Consider the following 12,714-nt stretch of genomic DNA (forward strand, 5'->3'; position numbering starts at 1 on the left):
CGGGCCTTCCCCAGCCTGGCGATACGGTGAATGCCCAGACAGAAAAGGTGTTTCCTGAGCATAACAGTGTGAAACGCAGCCCACACGTGCCCCCCCTTGCCAAGGGGCACGAGGCACTGAGGCCAGCATCGAGTTGCTGAGGGGGTGAGGGCTTGTCTCAGCCGTGCCTCACAAACAGGGGGGAAGGAGCCATATCGACCACGCCGCCCCCCGAGGACGGTTGGGGCGGGGCCAACGTGAAGCGCGGATGCGCAGGCGCAATGGGGCGTGACGGCCGCCATCTTTCGGCGGTGACGCGAAGGGCGGGGCGCAGTGACGCGAGGGGGGCGGGGCTGCGCGGGGGGCGGGGCGGGGCGGGGGGGGCCGCGTCCGGGTCCCGACTTTTGAAAAGCTACGAGCGGCGCCGCGCGCGCCCCCCCCCCCGCCGTGCCCCCGCCCCCCGTCGCCGCCGCCTCGGGCCGGGCCCACGGGTGAGCCCTTCCCCCCGCGTCCGTGTCCGTGTCCGCGTCCGCGTCCGTGTCGGGGGGTGGGGGGAGGGAGGTGAGGGGAGAAGAAAGGGGGGTAGGTTTCGGGTCAGGGTCCCGCGACTCCCGCAGCTGGGGCTTCCCCCTCAGGAGAGGGGTGGGTGAGGGCAGTGGTGCACCCCAACCCTAACCCCCGCCACGCACAGACGGGGGCAGGAGCTGCCCGTGGGGGGTGAGGTGAGGTGAGGTGAGGTGTGGGGTGGGGGGGAGGGGTGTCCCTAACTCCTGGCTGGGCTCCAGGGTGGACGGAGCTCGGTTTGCTGGCGGCTCTGGCCCGCGTGTGTGTGTGGTGTGTGTGTGTGTGTGTGTGTGTGTGTGTTGGGGGGGTGAAGCAGTGCCGGGGGAAACATTGACCTCTCCTTCTGCTCGTTTGCAGGAGCCTGGCGATGGGAGCCGTGGGCCGGCGTCCAGCGGACTAGCCCCTTCCTTCTCCGCCTGGTGAGCTGCCGCCCCTGGCCGAAACCCTGGGGCCCTTTCCCTGCTTCTCTCGGTTCAGACGGCGCCAGGGCAGGCTTGTACAGCGTAAAGTTCGGGCCGTTTTTAAACCGCGCTTCGCAAGACTCCTCGCAGCGTGCACCTGGCTCTTTTAAAGTCGTGGTGGTTTTTGTGGATGTGTTCTCTGCTCTGAAAAGTTTAGTGAGTTTCAATGAATCACGGAGGCAAATTAAGACGCTGCTCTGTTTCGAAAGCGAGACTACTTACTTATAGTAATGGTGTTGGCCCAAAACCAGATTTCACTGTTGAGTTCAAAGTAGTTTTGTCCCAGCCAATTTTTTTTTAATATTTTCCAATTTGAGCCAGGTTGCTTTAATGTTTTTTCCAATTTGAGCAGGTGGTTTTGTTGATCTTTTAAAAACCTGCATAACCAAAAGGTGGAGCCTGATGGTCCAGCGACCTAGTTCTGCTTTATACGCTCAAGAAGGCAAACCTTAGTGCCCTCAAAGCCGAATTGGACTGCAGATGGGTGCAAAGGCTATGGGTTATAGCCCTGGGTGAGGGCAGGGATGCTTACCGCTCTCACTTTTTTATTCCCTTTGAAATACTACCTTTCTCTTACCCTCAAGTATTTAAATCCCACTTAATTCTACACCTACAATAGATTTTTAAAAATAAGTATGTTCCTGCCTATTCTTGCAAGCTGAATTCTTCTCCTTTTCCACCCAGGCCTGTCTGCAACACCATTGATTATTTTTCCTGCTACCGCGAGCATTTTGGTGGTACCAGTGGTACGCTGCTCTTATTGCAGGCCTATACTATAAATGCCTTCTGCAAGAAGAGGTTGTAACTGACTGCGTTTCGGCAAGAAAAACTGGCTGTGCATAAGTGTCAGCGCTCGTGCAAAATAATAATAAAGGAAAGACCGCGTAGGCCGGAAGAACAGTGTGGTGCAAGTCAGGGTTGTGCCGAGAGATTCTGTACTAACTCTGTTAGCCCTGTGATGGACTCTGGATAATAGTAGTTAGCCCTGTAGATTTGAGCTTGACTAGCTACATTGAACTATGAGCTATTTATGCCTTGTTTCCTGTGGTATTTCAAACCAAGGTAGCTACTGCAGTGTAAAGAGGCACCTATTTCTATGGTGACGATAACGACGAAATATATTCCTGAAACGGGACTGGCTGCTCAACTCAAAGTCCTGTTTACTGTGAGACTTGATACGGGTGATGGCAGAGAGCTTTCAGTAGGTACGTTAATTGGAGAGCCACAGTGAGGATTGATGATCACCAGGTTGCTGAGTACGAGGGAATATCTGATGGGTTTTAAGGATAAAAGTGACCAGGATGTAATGTGATGGCTTCTCAATGTCTTTTCCTGTTTCTGTTGAAAACCATTTAGAAAGGCTTCTTGAGAACACTTCATGACTTCCTGAGGTGTTGGAGTAGCTAACTGTTGTTATGTATTAAACTTCTCTTCTGCTAATTTTGAGAAGCTTGACTCTTTTTTTAAATGTTTTTTTTTTTTTTGAAGAAAAAACTCATGTTTGAGTTTTTCAGGGGGTATTCCATGCCTGAGTTGTGTTCTTAATCTAGGTTTTCGCTCTAAACTCAGCGATGGGGAACAGACTATTTTTATTTCCTTTCAAAGAACCAGCAGTGCTTTGTAGACTCTAATGACAAAGTACGATCATATGATTTCTTGGTGCTTTTGTTTTAAGTTCTCCTTTGTAAATTGTGCAGCTGCTATAGGGTGTGCGCTTTAGTTGAGAAATCTCTAGTGATAGAAAAAGACTTGTAGGGGAAACAGCACTGGAGCTGTAGGAGCAGAAGCTGTTCAGTTCTGGGCTGCTTAATGGAACATTTCCACAATTACCTTTTAAAGATACAAAAAGGTGTGTCAAGTGGAGTGTAGCCAGAATTTGGGCATTAAAGTCTGTTTTCTTTGCAAAATGCCTGCCCTCATCCTGTAGGGACCTACTTTCCTGCCAGTTTGGTTCCCTGGGGGCTCCTATACACGTGCAGGGAAATGGCTCTGACACGCTGGAAATCCAGCGCGGTGGAGCAGACTTGATTAATCAAGTGTACTGGAGCATGGAAATTAACATGCTCCAGCAGACTCGAGCGTCATGTGCATCAGCATCCCCGCACTGAAAAATGGCGGTGGGGTGCTTTGAACTAAAGCTGGTTCAAAGAGCTTTGGTTCAAAGCCCTGCACCGCCATTTTTCAGTTTGGGGATGCTGATGTATGTGATGCTCAAGATGCTTTTAATTAGTGCGGCTTACTAGTTAAAGTATCCCCCGCCCCCCATGCCTCCTGGAGCTCGTGTAAAAATGCCCTGGAAGCCTAAAGTTCTTTACGGGATGCTCACAACTGTCTCAGTTTTGTAAGGGCCAAGCAATTAGGCATCTGTTTTCTGCTCATCCTGATCAGGAGCTTTCTACTAGTTGTTTGTCTGCTTCTGAGGCACAGGGATGCCCAGACCATGCAGGAGACGCACCTGAAGGATCAGGCTCCACACAGTGCTGCGCTGGCAAGGCTTTCCTTGAAAAACATGCCTGGAAGGGTAAATGGTGGTGTCTTCCCAGTGATTGGGAAGGCTTGGTTCCCTGTTCTTCCTTCACATTTGTATCTTCCACCTCCTGGGAGAGTGCTCTAACTATTCTTCTGTTGAAACCATTCAACTTTGCAGAAAAGGTTCATTAGATAACAGTACTATTACTAATGGGACCATAATGTAGTTTATTGTGTGTGGCGCATGCCCTTAGGACCCGGGAGACTCGAGTCCCTGTCTCAGCTTTACAAAGTATTTAATGTAAATATGAATGGTGAATTGTGACACCTGGCACTGTGGCATCAAATCCCTTTGTGAATTTAACTGTCAGTATTTTGAGGAAAATTGGTGAAAAGCAAAGGCATTTAGATACCGAGTAATAAATTTAATTATTTCATTATTGGTCCAATTTTACTGCTACATATTACTTAAAGATTGCATCTCCGCACCCGGACTTAACAATATGAAAATGATTATATATACTGTTTTAATATACAGTATATATAATAGTGTGTTGTGTGTGTGTGTGTGTTGCTTTAATATATATTAAATCAATGTGGTGACTTCTCCGTACAATTGACTGCAACTTAGCTTTACCAGAACAGTCCAGGTGTCCAGTCGAGACATAAAAAAAACAAGATGAAGCTCTAGTAGATTAACAGGATGCAATGAAAGAAACACATCTCAATAAAGCTAGTGCATGGCACTCAGTCCATTTTTTTTGGTAAATTTTCCAGTCCTGTATGGTATGTTGCAAATGCTCTGTTTTTGGTCTTGAGCTATATCTTTTCACTTGAATTCCACCAGGGATTCTGGAGATTTGAATTATTCTGTGCAGTGCCTTGTCTGACAACATTTATGTTAATGTAAAATACTGCTGAATATTTTACTTTTTCTGCCACAGAAATTAGACCTTTGTAAACAGGAACACACTTTTTAAAATTGTACATTACTGTAGTATTCTTATCTCCATGAATTTAGATGTCTTCATGACGATAAACAATTTGGTGTTCGCTTCCTCTTTTTATAGCACTTGTCAAGGCTTGAAAACTTTACTGAGTGATACCCTAGCTGGTGTCCTAACTTTATTACCTACAGACTGAAAGGAAAGAGCAGGGACTAGAGATCTGGTCTTTTCAAGAGAGCTCTTGTCACTGAACTCCCTCACACCAACTGGGTTTTAGGGGGGAGGTTCCTGGGATTACTGCACTAGATGCTTCCCATCCCGTCACCTGCTTGAGGACTGTCTTTTTCACATTAGTCCCAGACTAGGAACCGCCATGAGAAACTTGAAACTCTGTATTGAGGCAAGGAGAAGGGGCTTTGTTTCCTGGCAGCTCCGAGTAGGGTGGATCTCCACAGTTAAGATTTTCCCAAAGCTTCCTGGTTGTTGCAAGGTGCTGGGGTTAAGAAACATTTCTTCTTCTTTTTTTGTTTCCCATTTTGGGATTCATGGTTCCTAAGTTTTCCTGCCAGCTGCAGTGCTCTGAAACTGATGTGGTTCTGGGTCATTTTAGTCTTGCCTGTGGGTTGTGAGTAGATGTGGCAAAGGTGACTGGTCTTCGTTGCTCTTTGTTTATGGAGCCTATGAGTAGCAGTAGAGCTACCCAAAATATTAGTCCAAACAGTACTACCCTTATGTTCTGTTTGTATTTGGAAGCTTATCTACCGTTGTTCTACTCTTATCTACCGTGATCTACTCTTATAGAATTGAAATTTTTAAAGAAAATTAATTATTTTATACTTCGCTGAAATGGACAGCTTATCACTTTCTTGCCTGGGTAGTCTTCCTGCATACCATTGGTGAGTAACTTTTTTTCATCAGTCAAGAAATTTATCTTTAAAATTAAGTAGCTAAATGTAACATAGATGTGACAATAACATGTGTGCCACTATCCTTTCTCAATAGCTTTCCTAAATACTTTGATCACAGTTGTAATACATTATGTGCTCAAAAAGAAAAGCAAATATGAACAAAGAACAGTGAATACAATGTCTCTAGTGTTTTGTTTCTCCAAAATACTTCCAGAGACAAACATTTACATTCATGTCAACATCTTTTAGCAAATAAACTTGATAACTTGTCTAGCTTGTTTTAGGCTTATTTTTGTAATGGCTATTTTTAAACTAAACCTTTCTTGAGGTCTGACCCAGCATTGCATATATAAAGGCTTTAACCCACCCTGGTTGTGTGTTTTTCATATTTAGAAACTTCAGGCTTTGGAAACATGAACTGTAAAAGAAATTCAGGGTTATTCCAGATGGCTCTAAGAAATCAGGTCAATATATTTGACCACTAGAATTGCCTGGAACTCCTTGCTTGCTTTCAGGGTTTCAATCAGACTAGTCATTTAGAGCAGTGGTTCTCAACCCTTTTTGTACCAGGACCCATTTGTGAACATCGATGGCCAGTCTCAACCCAGTGCCTTTCACTCCCAACCTGCTGCCCCAGGCTCCAGCCCCCGCATTGTGGGACACGGGGTGGGTGTATGGGGTGTGGGGCAGGGGGGGCTCCAAGTAGCCCCTTGCAGGCTGGAACTCTGACAGCCTGCAAGGGAAAGGCCACGGCTTCCCATGTTTTTCTCCTTTTAAAGGACAATCCATTTTTTTAAGGTTGTCGATCCATTTTTAAAGTTTGCCTGCAACCCTTTCATATATTCTTGTGACCCGCTTTTGGGTCGCGACCCACAAGTTGAGAAACGCTGATTTAGACCAGGGCTGTTAAAGTTTCTCAAGGTATTCTAATGGTGAACTGTTGAGCTTTTACTTCCTGGCTGTCTCGTCTCATTTGAATTTGGACAGTCTCTAATTGTGAGGCTTGTATTTGGGGGAAAATGCTGCCAGACCTTGGCTCTGGAGTTTCCAGGAAAGAGTCTTCTTGTGTTAAACTGCTAGGTCAGCAATTTCTTCTCACCCTCCAATTTACTCGGCCCCAAATCCAGAGGTTAGGGACTTTGTTGTTTCTGAATTGCTCTTTCTAGATTGATAAATGTATTCCTTTATGGGTTTTTATGACCTCTTGGTTTAGTGCAAAACCCTTGGCTGCTCCTTGGAGGGGAATGAATGTTGGCTGAGCTAGAGGCTCAGCTTTCAGTAGAATGACTAGAAAGCATTAACTGCTACAACTCCTTGAAAACTTAGAAGCAACTGAAGCTACTCAGCCTGGCAGGGCCTGATACCCTGGCAAAAAATATGGTATGTTCCATTTGATGGAATTGAAAGGAATGGTACTGGGTCCTGAAAGGGAGCAAAAAATCGTACTTGTTTTAAGGACGCAAGAACCAGGGTAAGCAATTACCTGAGAGCATTGGGAGTTACCCACTGGCACAAAGGAAGCAAAGCCAAAGGCTTTGTGCTTGGTACAAAACAAGGTAATATTGGAATGAGCTTGTTTGGAATACAGGGACATGCATAATCAATATTTGATAGGTGCATCCTCGTGACTACCCCAGTGTCTGGCTTTGTGATTGGATCATGTGAGCGATAAGAAAGTAAAATATATATATATATATATATATATATAATGCCTGATTTGTGTTCAAGAAATTTGGGATTAACAGATGACAGTAGCAACTAATGCAGAGTTTGATCACAAACTAATCAAGGCTGTCCCACATCTTAAATATTGTGTGTTCACGCAACAGTTGTATTCATGAGCACAGAAGTAAACATGCTGTCTTATCTGAGTTTCTCCTGCTAAGGTACTAAATTCCATCGATTTTCTGTAAGTTGAGGTCTTTTTTAAGTATAGGTATACTTTATGGCTTTTTTTATTTTAGGATTTCAGGGTTTTTTTTAAATGGCCAAAGATTTAATCACCCAGGAAAGCTGCATAGTGAGCTCAGTGCATAAGAGCACTGAACTCATGCTGTTACTGCCTTTTTGACTTGATTTGTATTGCCATCATGCTTACAAGTCCTTGCTATGAATCCAGAGTCCTGTGTGCTAGATGCTGTACAGGCACAGGGCAGAACTATAGATCCTACTCTAAAGATCTTCTCTAAACAGGACATGTCCAACAGATAGAAACACACGGACCGGAGGAGCACCAGGCAGAAGTGACATAGCACAGGCCAGCATGTTAGGCAGTAGTCTCAGTAGATCAGGGGTGTAGTTATTGTCAGGTTTTTTTTTTTGTGGGGAGTGGTTGTAGGTATCATGGCAAAGGAGTTTTAGGGAGGTTTTTAGAGGAGGCCAAAGTAACTTCACAAATGTATTCAGGCATGACTGGGAACACAGGATGCAGTTAAAATTGCACCTTAAGAAGTTGCTCCTGGGAAAAGTGAAACTTGGAAAGGGGAAACTTGCTTTCTGTTTTGGAGAGGAAGGTAGAATTGAGAAAGACTGAATGTTTAATTCTGTGCATGTGAGCATGGCAGGTGACTGATCTTCCCCACTGGAATTTGTTGCAGATTTTAGGAAAATGTGTACAGAGAGCCCTACTTCCCTTACAGAGCAACCATGTCTATATTTCTGCTGCTTGCTGCCTTTTTAATGTTTTCCCAGGTAAATCGAAACAAATCTTTTTGATAAGGCTTTGGCAAGCTCTACTTGCTTGTCTGAATTATAGCTTCTCTTACTAAAATAAAAGATGTTCCATCCCAAGTGAAACACCAGTGAACAGCTATCTTCCTACTGCCTTTGGAGAAATGAGGTATTTGGCAGCATGACCCTAGTGGCCTGCTCTTCAGTTGGGAAGATAAGTGGGAAAAAGTGATGAAGACTCTGTGTCTTGAGTTCAGTAGGAAGTGGTTGGCTTGAGAAAGTTGCCATATAAAGGAGAGCAGTGGGCGATAACTCCAGATTATGAAGGGCCTGTTGGGACTCAAGAAAACGAAATGATAGAGACAGGACAGAGGAAAGAGCGAGTGGGTTAAGGAAAAACACCATCTTTGTCTTGACTTTATTGTTTTGTGCCATGCCAGATGCATCTCACAAGGCCTGGTATTGTTCTGGCTTTTCGTTGCTGGCAGCCTTTCATAAAGGACTTGACGTCATGCCTGTCAAAGGGCAGCCTGATACTGCTTGGCATAGACATAGTGCATATAATGTGTTCAGAATAGCAGATTAGAGGGGTGCTGACGGTTAAAATTGCTCCTCTTGACTTTTATTTTTGTAGCACTTCAGTTTTCTTCATCAAAACAGCCAGCTCTGGCAGGTTAAGGAGTTTAAAATCCAGTTTCATCTTTCACCATTACTGTATACCAACAAAGACTATCAACCAGAATAACATGGCAATTTATGCAAAGGATGAGTTTCATGTTGTTAATTTTTCCAGAGCAGAGCCATCCTAACACTCTAGGTTTGCAATTTCTTCTTCTGAAAGGCTTGTACTGTGATCTTTCTAACACCAAAAGTGGGGTAGAGGTGGATCTGGATTACTGCTATTGAATAAAAGATGTGATCCAAATTTGTAAGAAACAAACTTCTCTTGAAAAAATAAAACTTCCAACAGATACCTCCTTTTAAAAATTAAGTGATAACAGGTGATGTTGCTGTTTAAGTGCATTTTAAGTGAATGAGTGAAAAAGGAAAGGTTCTGGAACAAACTGTTTTCCTGTTGTTGTTAATGAAGGCTAGCCTTGGAGAGGGGAATTGCTCCCTGTACGGATGTACATTTTGTTAACTGTTCCTGAGTTCATTGGTCTTTGCCCCTGTTTTGGTGACTAGCCCGATGTTCCTCCAAATACACAAGTGGCTTCTGCCCAATAAAAAGTGAATGTCCCTGATACATTCTTCCATAAGATAGCAGTGAGATAGATGTCTTACTCGATCAAAGCCATGTGAAACTTTGCATTGTTAAGCGTTATAACGTCTGTCCTACACAAATGTGGTTCTGACTTGGGTTTGTTTTGGCAAACTTGCCCACTTGGATTCCTTTTGACGGTAAGTGAAAGGGTTAGCTTAAGTGTCCTTAGTCTACTGTATAGACTTCAACTCCTGTGCTCTGTGTATTGTTCAGAGGCTTACATAAAGTAGCAGTGAATAAGAAATGTCTTGTCTGCTTTCCTTTCGGAGACATGGCGATGTGGGGAAATATCTAAGTAGCACCAGCTGAACAAGGAACTAGTGCTATTGAGACTCAGTGACTTACCTATTTTGGCTCAATGAGACTTTTTTCCTGAAGCCTCATTACTAGCTATAGATATGTGTTAGAAGTGCTTGAGATGTGTGGAGTAGGGTGGACAAAATAGACTTACAAGAAGTTAAAATGACTTTTTCCTCTGGGCAGAGAGGGAGGTTACATTTTTCGACTGAATGGAGACCAGGCTCAAATAACTACAAAAATCAATAGTTAACTCTTGGAAATGCTGTACCCCAGAGGTCTGTAACTATACCATTCACTGTGAATAATAGCTTACTACCCTGTATGATGGAATTTTCTTTTTCTCTTCCTTGAATTTTATTCTGTATGTCAAAAATTAGCCTGAACTCCTTGGGAATGGTGACATACGGTCCTGTATACTGGTATACAGCAGTGACAGAGGTGGGAGGCTGAGAGTATATGCATCTCTTAAAAAAAAGTAAAGGCTCAGTAAAACAATTTAGGTTGAATTAATATAATGCAACTGTGCAAGCAGCTCTGTAGTCTGATACAGAAGTGCTATTACTCTTCTGCATAGCAGTGAAGGGTACAGTAAATGCTGTTCATACTATAAATTTCATAATGTTCTATTTTTTGTTAGTGTGGTGTGAGCTAGTAATTCTGAAGCATCTTATTCAGAGTACAAGGATAGCTTTCTGTTCTGCTAAAACAGTTTTTGGAATCTTACACATCTTATGGGAATTCTGTATGAAATGGCAAATAGGTACTTTTAGAAGAAAAGAGAAATGTACTCATTCAGGTCTTTGATTCAGCTCCTGTCAGTCTTGGGCTCATCATATATCCTGAGGGATTTCTGACCGTTCATATCTCTCACCACTTTTAATTTTTATATTTTTTTGCCTGAGCAAGGACTTTTGTGTCTGAAAGCTTGCAAATAACGGCTTTTCCACAACTGTTTCGTTGGTCTCATAAAAGATGCCGCCTCTCCCCAAAGATTTCACCTGCTTTTTGTGCTCAGGCCAACATGGCTACTGCCTAGATCATATCTCTTTTGGAATTTATTGGTATTTTATAGATGAAAATTGCTTCACAATTTGGTTAGAAAAAAGTAAGCACCTTTTAAGGGTCTTAAGACTTATTGAACTAAAAGTGGTACCTTTATAAAAGCACATTGTATATTCTGTTGCATTGTTGTGGTTGTAGTCTCAACTTTCAGTTGCATTGCTGCTGTAGTCAAGACTTCTCTGGCATTAGACTGTAAGGAGGTATATCCTAACAAAATAGTATTTTGTGGTGGGTTTGTGCCTTGTGGTTTGTGTACTTCCTTCCTATGCAGTATAGATTGTAGCAGTAAGGGTCATTTTCTAGGTCAGGGAACTCTAATTTAGCTTTAAATGACCCCACTCGGTTTCACTGGCTCTGAAAGCCTGTGGGGATGGATGCTTCTTAATTATGTATGAAATTCTGCATATGCATTAAGGATGTACCAGTCCAAAAATGAATTTTAAGGCTGTGGAAGAAAATAGGGATTTGGCATTTAGCATCAACAAAGTGAAGATGCAGGTATATCAGTTTTTGTTTTCCAGAAAATAGTCATTTGGAAAAGCATAGCAATGGGAAACTTGCTGTTTGTCTTTTCTTATGCCCCTTACAGCAGCTTGAGTGCCTCATGTACAAGTGCTGAAATATGATAAATACTTCCTGCTGTGTTACAGCACTGTCTGGTGCTTGGTATTTGAATCCTTGCTCTATTATGGATTAAATGAAATTCTGAAGAGGCTTGGCCCATCTTTGCAAATGAGTGGTGACTTCATGTGGGTTTTTCAAAAGTGTCTAAGTTGGCCTGGAAGCTGGGGTCCGTTCTCTTCCAGGGCACCTTGTTTCAACCTTTTGTGCTCTTGAAAATTCCATTTTTTATTCTTTAACTTTTTGCAGACTCCTTACTGCTTAGAAATTAGTCCTGGTGAATCCGTACGGTTGGAACTTATAAATTATTCTTTTCTTTGGGTTTCTGAAATGCTCAAATCAAAACCTGTCCCTTTAAAAGGGTCTGCCTTTTTTGAACACCCGCTCTTTGAATTAGGTGTTTCAAGCTGGGTAACCGAAAAGAGGCAACCAAATAACACAAGTCACCGGGAACTTTTTGTGTACAACTCACACAATGCAAATGAGTGACTCTCTGCTATATTAGTAATGGTATCAGTGTGAAAAAGGCTTATGCCGGGATCTGATGGTCTTAGGTTTTGTGCCCGTGGAGTGCAGTGTTGCAGTGGAGTGTTGCTAAATGTTCCAGCCACATCTTTAGTCTTCTCATCAATGGGAATGTTAATAAGTGTCATTGTTATGGCAAGAGCTCCAAAAAGCTGTGAATAGACTGATTTGATGGAGCGGTTAATCCAAAAATTGCGTAGCCTTAGTAATGCACTGGAAAATTTAAGCTATGCCGTGCTTAGACAAAATCATCTCGTTTGGGTTGTTACATGGAATGCATGTTCCAAATATCGGGTTTCAGCACAGCATAGTTTTCATGGGGATTTAGTTGTCATGTTTGCAACAAATGTTGGGTAAGTGAACTATACAAGGCAAACAAATATAAATTGATGCATTTAAATAAATGGACAGTTGCATTCAAGTGGCTGACTAGAATCTGGTTTGGACTGTGATTTAGTTCTTTGCTCCTGGATTGATCAAAGCTAGTTGCATGTTTTAGTTGCACTGCTTTGAGGAAAGTATTTGTGTCGTTTAAATAAGCAATTGAACTCTGGGATCTTGCCTGGCTTCTACTAATGATAAGCACGGGTGTCAAAATCACCCTACCCCTGCGGCTGGATCTGGCTGTGGTGGTGGTAGGGTGAGCAGGGGTATGACAGCACAGTCCTTGCTTGTGGTCATGCCCAACAGGTCCATGGAGCCCCAGATGGTGTGGTAGGCGGTACCTTCTCCTCTTAGCCTCGCTCCTAAATTTCCTTGCCTCTCAGGAGCCCTGCTGGTATGTGAGCTGTCCCTAATGTCAAGTATAAATACCAGATCCATTACAGTTCTGTGATTGTTGGAAAACCTTCATCCAAGTAAGCATATCTCATATTTTTCTTTGAATCTGTTTGCATTGGTCGTTTTTGTAACATAAGCTTGCAAATATAGTGGAGCTTGTGTTT

At 43.2% G+C, this 12,714-nt stretch overlaps 1 protein-coding gene across 7 annotated transcripts in view; it reads left to right on the top strand.

Annotated features, from left to right (window-relative positions):
* Window positions 1–385: 385 nt before the first annotated feature.
* Window positions 386–12,714, top strand: part of KLHL13 (kelch like family member 13) — a 108,478-nt gene continuing 96,149 nt past the window's right edge. For 5 of the 7 annotated variants that reach the window (XM_059732916.1, XM_059732918.1, XM_059732922.1 and 2 more), the window contains exons 1-2: window positions 386–470; window positions 901–962. The gene's annotated coding sequence lies outside the window, so the exon portion shown is untranslated. Of the gene's footprint in view, window positions 471–900; window positions 963–993; window positions 1,161–12,714 lie in introns of those variants that run through there. The other 2 variants (XM_059732919.1, XM_059732923.1) reach the window with 1 other exon arrangement.

Source organism: Alligator mississippiensis, chromosome 8 (genome assembly GCF_030867095.1).
Source record: "Alligator mississippiensis isolate rAllMis1 chromosome 8, rAllMis1, whole genome shotgun sequence".
NCBI classification, from domain to species: Eukaryota; Metazoa; Chordata; order Crocodylia; family Alligatoridae; genus Alligator; species Alligator mississippiensis.